Genomic DNA, 9,897 nt, shown 5'->3' with positions numbered 1-9,897 from the left:
TTTCCTTTTCTTTTGGCTGGAAATTTAGGAATGCTCATTTTCAATCATAGACCAGACACAATTCTAGGCATCAAATAAATCTGCAACATGGCCTTCAGCTCTGCACATAATTGATGTAGTAAATGCCTGGCATATTAAGTGCAAACTTTACAAGTCACAACAAGATTGCCCTAACTGCCAAATTAGAAGCTTAGGGTGCTATGCCCAATTTTTGCCTTAAACATCATTACCAATAATAACCTGTGGGATCCGAGCTCAGCTGGGTGTTTGGCTGGTGCAGTGTGAGGTCGAACGGAACACAGTTGTCTCACCAGCTGTGTTAGCTGAGCACTGCTAAGCAGTAGAAACTGGCCTTTGTGGGCTTGTCCAGTGCAGGTATATATAATTTTATTTAGCCATTTATGAGTCAGGAGACACATAGGCTGTCCAATTAAAAATGCCCTTTTGTACAGGCTCTTTTCAGACCCAAGCTGCACTTTCATACAAAGGAATGCATAAATATACATGATAATTGACTCTAATGACAGGAAAAGAATGTGATGAAACATTTCCTGATAAAATCTAGTCTCAGCCTGCAAAGAGGATCAGGAGTCCTCTTCCCTCCCTGTGATTTACAACATAAAAGGTGAAATTCTAAAGGGTGAAGTAATTTTCTTCTAAATGGATAATATATGTATGAAGTAGAGCAGAGACCTTTGTGTTATCTGGACAAGGAAAAATTATAAATGTTCTGCAGACGGAAAAGCAAACTTCCATTTGACAAGCCAGCCTTCCCTCCTGGTCTTTTCCGTTTCTAAGCATCAAGGCAATTTTTCAATTCCTCTTACAAGTTTGTTGTGCTCCTGACTACACAGCAGTTAGGCTTAGTAAGCAGATGAAAAGGCCATTGTTTCTGGGCTTTCTTCCATTGTTTTTTAGAGCACGCCTCTAGACACACTTCCTCTATTCTATTATGAATCTGGCACTCTTCAGAGACATGGAATGCAGTTAGAGTGATCAAGGCTCTGAGTGCTTGAAAATGAATCTTTAAAACTAGACACAATAGTTAGAAAACAATTGCAAGGCCTTCAATAAACATTCCATGCACCTTAGAGGTGGATGAATGTACATGTACACAGACCTCCTTGCATATGATGATGCTATATATTAATAAAGCCCAGTGCGACACTTATCAGATGGATAATTTATCAGATTTCTTATCTTAAAGCCATTCAGTGTTGAGATTCTCACACAAATAGCTTCAGTTCTCTGGGGAAAAGAATTGAAAAAAACACAGACAAATAGCACTCTGGGGCAATACACAAATATTCTGTCTGATTCAAAACAGGATTTTAGCAATTAGAATAATTGTCAACAAAATAAATACCTTGATACTACATTAAACAGCAAGCACCTGGCAGATTTAGTGTTTGTAATGCACATTATGTTGAAAAAAACAGGCAAAGTCACTTGTTTTACAAATGGTTGTGCTTCCCCTATAATTATTAAAGTGATTTTACTAAAGATATGAAAATATTCTTAGACAATTTAAAGGATATGTATTTTCAAATAGTCCAAATTATTTACTGAAACAGACTTCTGAAGCCAAATGGGGGAATTAGTAGCTCCTGACTCTACCTGAATGTGAAGTCTTTTATGAATATCCATTCAAGTCCAATATTCATTGTGTCACAAATTTAAGAACCAGCTATGACTTCTAAAATGGCCACATATGGCCAACCCCAGAAACTCTCTGTCTCATGCTTTAAGCGGCTTTTCTTACCTTTTCACTCTAAACAGCACTGGTGAATGATCCCTGGGCTTTAGAAGTGACAAAGACAGGCTTTCTGGCCAATGCAAAAGGCCCCATGGCCCACCGTGCCCAGAACATTAGAGGAGCTGATCATGCCCTGGGAGCAGGAGACAAACATCGCCTCCTGAATTACGGTGGGCAACTGGAAGTGGAGCATTGCCCTGCCCTGATGCTGCTCCTTCACCTTCCTCTTACCCCTGGGCACTACTACCCTGGTCCTTCGGAGCCCAGCTGTCAGAACGGCCCTCGTGCAGGTCAGCGTCCTAGCTGGGCCCTGGGGGAGGGCTGGGGTGCTGGGGGAACTCTGTTCCAACAACTTCAACTCCCTCCCTTTACATGACACATTTCTTCCCTCGCTCTCATTCATTTACTAAATGGAGCATTCTCTGCCACCATGTTGTAGGTTGCTGCACCCTATGGCTCTCTCATCCCCCTATGTCCCTCTAGGCATTCCCTAGGGTGATCCCATCCATGTTCACCTTTCTCCTAAGCTGTGGAGTCACACCCAGTCCTGTTGTGGGGGCCTGCACCTCCCTGTCCTGAAGTCATCTTAGACTCTAGACCTTGTCCAGACTGAACCCTTCGTCTTCTCCTGCATAGTCCTGCTCCCCTGCTGGTATCAGTTGGTGGCATCTACGTGGTCACATGAGAGAGAAAACTTATTGGGAGCAGAGCTTGAAACTGAATTTCAAATGAGGGAGGCTCGTAAGCAAGGTGAGCCATGAGAAGAGTAAGGAAGAAGCGGGAAGAGCCCTTTGTCTTTGAGTTTCTGATTTCAAGGTCTGCTTGACCACAAAGAGGGAGGCCCTGGGTCCACAGTGTCACTCCCCACAATGACCGGAGACATGGAGTAGGAGAGAATGGGGTTGGGGGTTTGTGGTGAGGGGAGGCACGCCAGTTAAAAATAGCAGTTAGCTGTGGTAATAGAAATCTAAAATCGTGATGGCTCAGACGAGGAAGTATTTCATTTTCTCTCAGGGACAAGCCAACATAAGCAGCCCAGGGCTGGTGTGGTGGTGCTGGGATGTCCAGGCTGCTTCTGTTTTTAACTCCTCCATCCTTACGCATTAGTGCTGATCCTCAAGGACCACCTCAGGGCTCCAGAAAAGGCTGCTGAAGCTCCAGCCATCCTACTCATCTTCTGTTTAGGAAAGAAGGGACAGGAGCGTAGAAACTTTCCAGCATCCCCCTCCAGTGTGTTCTGCTGACATTTCATCAGCTACCACTATCAGGAAGGAAGGTTGGAAGTTTTTTTCTGCATCTAATAATGTAAAGGTTCTATTAGTTAAGAAGATGGATTAACGGATATTAGGTAGGAAACTAGCAGTCTCTGATGTGGAAGGAAGTCTAAAAGCAAGCTTGAGCTTTTAAAAACATTGTTTATATGTTTGTACCTTCTAGATTCATGCCACTGGGGAAAGCCTCTCTAGAGTTATCTGGATATTTTCCCTGATTCCAATATCCCCTCATCCGTTCCCCCATCAGTTGCCAAGACCTGCTCGTTTCAGTTCCCTGACTGGAACCTGAGCCCATTTCCTCGCCCCAGTCCTGCCACCACGTCCCTGGCTCAGCCTCTGCTGTTCCCGTTAGACTGCTGATACTTTCTCTAACAGTGCCGGGTCTAGAACTGGAATCCTGGCATTTCTGGGTAGATTAAATAAGGTAAGATAGGGAAACTACTTGTACTGTCTTCCTCAACAGTGATAATTCAAAATAGGTTAGTAATTATTACTATTTCCCTTTTTAAAATTGCAGTTTCTGCATTGTATTGGACTATCTGTTTAATTCACTATTAGGTGCCTAAGGGCAGGGACACCTCTTACTGCTGCTCTCTCTCGTTATCCAGCATCTGACACCGTGTCTCCAGCGCACGGCGGGCTCTCTGGTGGATGGATGGCGCGGTGACACCCCCGCAGGACGTTCGCAGCGGGGCCACGGCGGGCTTCAGGGGGCTCCACAAATCACACGGCTTTTTCTGCTACCTCCTTTCTCTCTGCGGTTGTTGTGAGGATATAGGGTAAATATTTTATTCCATGCTATGTCTTTTATTCTGTACCATGGGGCTATGAAATTGAAAAAATCCCCATGTCCTGCCCTCCGATCTTTTTTCTGAGCTAGTTTCAGGCCACCTCTAGTTCACCGCTGTACTGTTCCTAATCCTCCTCGGCGCAGGGAAACCGCCAGGCCCATCAATCAGTCGCTTCTCCTTCCGCCAGATTCTATTTGCAGCCTCAACTCTCCAGTCCGTCGCTTCAATCACACTCCTGCCTGGATTTTTTAACTCTCTGCCCTCTTTGCTCAGCACAACTCCAGTCCCCGTCAATCCGAACGCCCCGTTCCCCTGCCCACGTGCTCGTGCTGGTGCAGCGCGCTGTGCAGGTGCGGTGCGTATCTGGGTGCTCCGCGGCTGCGCCCTCGGTTTCGCTCAGCGGTCACTTGCAGTTCTAGCCCTGTTTCCCTCACAGCCCTTTGAGGTTTTCATCTCATTCCTTAAACTCCCACCTCACCTCCTCACCTGTGCCTTACGGCAACAGACTTAGTGTTCTACTTTGCTGAGAAAACCGGAGTCACCCTGGGGAAAGATCACTAACATCAGCTGAGTGCTTACTGTATGCCAGTCATTGTGTGTCCTTCATTGTCGTAGTCTCAGCTAATCTTCACCAGAGTGTTGGGAAGTAGATATGGTTATTATTGCTCCATTTCAGGGCTGAAACAGCTTAGGCTCAGAGAGGTTGGGTAATTTTTCCAAGGTAGAACAGCTGAAGGGGGGGCAGTGACAGCCACAGCAAACTTGTGGGTTGCTTCTAGAGCTGATCTCCTATATATCAAACAACAAATTCCGCAACATTCTCTCCTATAAACAACAAACTTACCTTCATTAGTTCTTAAAAATGAGATTTAAAAACCTTTCTGAGATACTCATGCACACCATTGAGAGACACAAACAGGTGAGAGAAAGCAGCAGCCTCTGACTTTCTTGTCCTTACTTTCTTCTTTTCTAGAAGTGACCACTTTTAGCTGAGTTTTTTGGCACTAACATCCCTACTTCTATATATGATGCTTGTATTGCTACTTTCTGATTTGTCCGTTTTGTGTCCTTTCTGTGGACTTCCCCCAGGAAGGACGAGGATTTAGCTCTTCCACATGGCCACACCCCCTGCTTCTCAACATACCTGCCACGTTCTCTGTCCCTTCCTATGAGTTATGTTCATTTATATATCATAGAATGTAAATGCTAACCGTGGCTAAGCCAAAGGTGCATTATAATTATTTTTCCTTTTCTGAACACTGTGGTGTAAGGCCTAAAATTAAGGCCCAATGCTGTGTGGTGCCTGGACATTTGGTGAAACCAGCGAGGCCTCAAATGGCCTAACTCTAAGTCCCTTTAGCCAAATAACTCTCCTCGCCCTTCACGTTCAGTTCTTCTTGGCCACGCCTCTTCCTGGAGCCTCTGGCCTCTGGTCTGGCTTGGTTGATCACTATGCCGCTCACCAGCTGTCACCTTTTTGAGATTTTACATGTCTGAAAATGTTGTTAGTCTCATATTTAGTTGCTGGTTTGGCCAGGTTTAGAACTATTGGTTGGAAATTATTTTTCCCTATAATTTAGAAGCCATTTGCTATGTCTTTTAGTTTCCAAAGTTCAAAACCATTCAAATCCTTAATCCTTCACATGTGACTTGTTTTTCCTTTGCTCTGTGGAAAAAAATCCCTTTTTATAAATTTATCGATGAAATAAACTGGTGTGGTTCTATTTTTCATTCATTGAACTTGACCCTTGCTGGATCTTTCTAATCTGGAAACTCATATCCTTCAGCTCTGGGAAATTTTCTTGACTTGGTCATTTGATGATTTTCTCCATTCCAGTTTCTTTTCCTGTTTCCTTTTTCTGGAACTCATATTATATAGATATTGGCTCTCTTGAGTAGTTCTCCAATTTTTTTTAATCATTTTTTCTTTTCTTTCCTATTTTCTCTGTTTCTAATCTTCAGCTTTCTAGATTTCTTCACCTTATCTTCCAATCTGTCCACTGAGTTTTTCTTTTCTACTGTTCTGTTTTTAACTTCAAGATTGTTTGTCAGTATTCTTTTTGTGGGATCTCTAGGCTTGTGAGTGGGACTTCACTGTAGGATGAGCTGGCCAGCATTTTCTCGCAGAATCCCCAATGTCAGTATCTTTGGTCTTGTCTTGTAGGTGGGCCCGATTCCCCAAGGAAGCCTCCTCCACACTCTCGCCTGGAGGATGCACCGCACAGGTGATGTTCCACAAGCCGGCTCCTTCCATCCCTGTCTCCGGCAGGTGGGGAGATGTGCATTAGGCTACTTTGTCCCCTTCCTCAATCAACACCAGCTGTTTCCATTCCAAGTCAGATACCACTCACTTATCTAGTTTCCAGTTTCCAAAATTGCACTTTCCATTCCCTTTGGATTTTTATACTTTTTATGCATTAATAACTTTACTGTTATCTGAGTGAGTTTTGGGAAGTTGAGGCCAATGCATCTGTTTAATTTTTGTCTCTTTATTTCTATTTCTACCAATCTCTCCTCATTTCCTCTTGTTTTAGCTAAATTATTTTCTAGTCTAAGGCTGTCACTTCACCTGATACTCTAATTCAGTGCCCTCATTCTCTGCACTTCTCTGTCTTGTCCTTTTGAATCTATGCTACTCTTTCAGCTAGAGACACACTGGGGTAGTTCTGTCCTTAAACCTTTCTTTGAACTCACATCTTCCCATCTTCCTATCCACATTTCTACTCCCCTTTGCAGTCAAGCTTCTTGAAAGCATCCCCTGTACTTACTTCTCTATTTCCTACAGCCCATGCACCACTCTACCCATGGAAAGAAAGGGATTGAGGTAACCCCCCAAGTGACCTCCAGGTCACCACAACAGCCTCCTAAGTTAACTGCTTTAGGTCCTCTTGACTGCATTGACATTTTTTTATATTAGTTTTTATTTTATTATCAAATAAAGTTTATCCATAATAAAAGTAATAATACATATTAATTACATAAATTTGAAGAAGGGAAAAAAATATAGGATGAAAAAAGGAAATCCCATTTGCAAATCTACCAAATCTACCAGCAATAACTCCTGTTAAATTTAGGATGTATTCGCTTCCCAACTTTATGCCGAGAACATATTATTTATATAACTGAATAATTTCATATATATTCATATAAAGTAGTAGTATATTCTGATTTTATGAAAGGCTCCACATTTCTCTATCCAATGGTCTTGAGGATCTCTCTGTTTGTATGTCTACTGACGACTCAATATTTTCAAAGCAATTCCCCAGAAAATTGGTTCCTTTTAAATTTTCTATCTACACAATGAATAGTATCACTAGTCAAGGAAATGACAAAACCAGAAACCTGGGTGACATCCTTACCTTTTCCTCTCCCTCACTTCTGGCACTTAAACCAGTCACAGGGTCCTCTTGAACAGCTCTCATTTAGCCATCACCTCTTCTATCTTAGATCCTAACTGTAGGTTAGGATTCACATTTTCTGCCTGAAATATGGCACTAAGCACCTAATTAAAATTCCTTGTTTCTAACCTTACCTCCCTTCTAAACTGTTATTCAGAATGCTGTCAGAAAAACTGGTGTTATTTCCCAATTGTTGTCTTTTCCCAATCATGTCATTTCCTTATTTAAAAATCCTTCAACAGCTTTCCATAGTTTAAATTCTTTAGCCCAGGACTCAAGGCTTTCAGAGATGTCCTGCCTCTCTTCCTCGCCTTATTGGTTCCCTTACCCCACATCTTTTTGCTGTGGAAACAGTGGGTCAGGCTGTTTCTTTCTTTAAGACCTTCTTCATCCTCTTCTCTCTTCCCCTTTTTATTTAGCTAACTTCTACGCATTCTTCAAAAGTCTTATGAGCACCCTTTATTCAAAGAGGCCCTCCTTTATCTCCTAGTCTAATCGACAAGCCTCTGCTAGGTGCTTCTGTATTACCATCTGAAAATGGCTATCCTATGACTGAAATGATGATTTACTTTGCTGTTTCTTCTACTAACATATGTATATACAATCAGAGTTGAAACTGTGTATTATTTGACTTTCTATTTCTAATACCTAATCCAGTGCTTGGCACAAGATAGACTCTCAATGTTTATTGAAGAAATAGTTTTCCACTCTGATTTTTATATGGGTGTTCAATCTCCAAGGACGGTCCTTTTTCACTTTACAATCCCTTTATGAGTATGTGAAGAGAGCTTGTTGCACGGATGTGAAGGAAGAGGGGAAGAAAATATAGAAATTCATATAGATCATCACAAAGGATTTATCCTTACAGGTTTCTCATAGCTGTTTTTAGGGTACGCCTGAAACTGAACCAAAGTGTAAATAAAAGTAGGAAGAGATGGGTAGTTACTTCATTTGAAAGTCTAGTATAATGTACTGTATGCTTTCAAAGGGAAATTGTTTCCAAGTAGTATCCTTTAAAGCACTTAAATAACATGGTATGACAATAAGAGAAAGTCTATCATTTAAAATTATACATGTTAAAAATATTGAATACTAAAAGTCACATTCAATTTGCACTCCTAATGTTGAATAGTTAATTTTCTGTGTAAAAGTTTTCCTTCTCAAGGTTTTCTCATAATAGGGTGATGCTCATTCTTCACCTTCCTCGTGGTGTTTCTTTCTTAGTTCTTCAATAGTAACACATTTCACACTGAGACCGGTAACTTCCTCAATTGCGTTATTTTAAGAGGAAGGTTGCTTGGCCTTAGAAACGAGTCATCAGATATGCTATTGTAGCTTCTTAGCAATTTGATGGGTCCTAACCATGAAACCCTCATTTTTTTTCAAGTAGTACCATATAATGTTAGAGACAAAAGGGATCACAGGTATCATATAATCTATAGATTTTCTACCAGAAAGTGGTGGGGATGAAGATGGAAGTGGTTTGTATCAAAAGCGTATCGGGAGGGGTCCCTATTTGCAGCAAGAAGGCATCTGCCAGGAGGGTCACTCAGGTAGTCAAGCCACACACCCCAGAATAGGGTTCCTGGCGGGAGAGACAATCCTAAACCCAACGTATAGTAGCTTTGAGACCAGCAGGGCTGCATCTCACTGTTCTGCAGTTTCACAGTATTCTAAGGGAAGTAAGTCACCAGAGTTGCTGATGTAGCAGGGTCCCCCAGACACTGCAGAAATAATAAAAACATTACCTTGGAAATACAGAAGGAAACTTGTGTCACAAGCAGAAATTGAATTTTTCCAGTGTGGAGATCCAGAATAATCACTGTGCTGCTGTTTGTTAGTAGACAAAAGAATTTTTACTTTAAAGGACTTCCAAAATGACAAATGAGAAATTGTATATTAAAGGACTTTAGTAACTATTCTGTAAAAAAAAAAAAAAAAATGCAGAAAAGAAAAAAAGCATATCAGGAACTCTTTGAAAACATCTATCCCTGCCTTCCTGGTTTCCTCCCTCCTGAGCCCTGAAACTCTTGTAAGTTTGGTGGCAGGCGTGTTAGCCATACACGAAGGTACACAAACAAAACTTGACTTCCAGGTGATCATGATATCCCCTGCCCCTGCCTTTCTCTTTGAGTTGAGAACTACTGAGTGTTGCTTTCATTTTCAAGGACACTGTGGCTGAGAAAGTTAAAGTTTCAGTGACTTGTCCTGGGTCATGCAGCTAGTTAACAGCAAAGCCAACACTAGCACCTCCGTCTCTCCTGCTGCTGGCGAAGCGCTTCTTCTACTCCACACTCTGCTTTCCTGGTCTCCTCTTAAAAACCACCTCTTCAGCTCTGAACAATCTAGAAAAATCTTGAGCCAGACTCTTTGGCCCAAGCAGCTCCAAGGATGCCCACAGCACCATCCTGCAGAGAGTTGTCCTGCCTCTCCTCCTCTCACTGTTTCCAAAACGCTCCCAGGACTGTGCATGGCTATGGAAAGACACTTCTGAGAGTCATTTCTCCAAAGTAAGACCTTGCCCCATGAGTATGAGAGCAAGGGCCAAAGAAGGAACTGGAGTATTACTCTTCATCATACCTTTGCATCTAGGGAGGCCTTAAAACAAAAGACAAATCCATCTTCAAGGGGATATACAGCTTCCTTTGGCCACATGCAGTTTGAGAATTAGCTGAGTG

General features: G+C 42.2%; 1 pseudogene; it reads left to right on the top strand.

Moving 5' to 3' along the window:
* Positions 1 to 3,681: 3,681 nt before the first annotated feature.
* LOC123638831 lies at positions 3,682 to 9,038 on the top strand (annotated as a pseudogene).
* The last annotated feature ends 859 nt before the right edge of the window (positions 9,039 to 9,897 follow it).

The sequence above is a fragment of the Lemur catta genome, chromosome 5, assembly GCF_020740605.2.
Source record: "Lemur catta isolate mLemCat1 chromosome 5, mLemCat1.pri, whole genome shotgun sequence".
In the NCBI taxonomy this organism is placed as follows: Eukaryota; Metazoa; Chordata; class Mammalia; order Primates; family Lemuridae; genus Lemur; species Lemur catta.
Note: the sequence above shows the minus strand (reverse complement) of the source record. Positions and strands in the feature narration are given on the sequence as shown.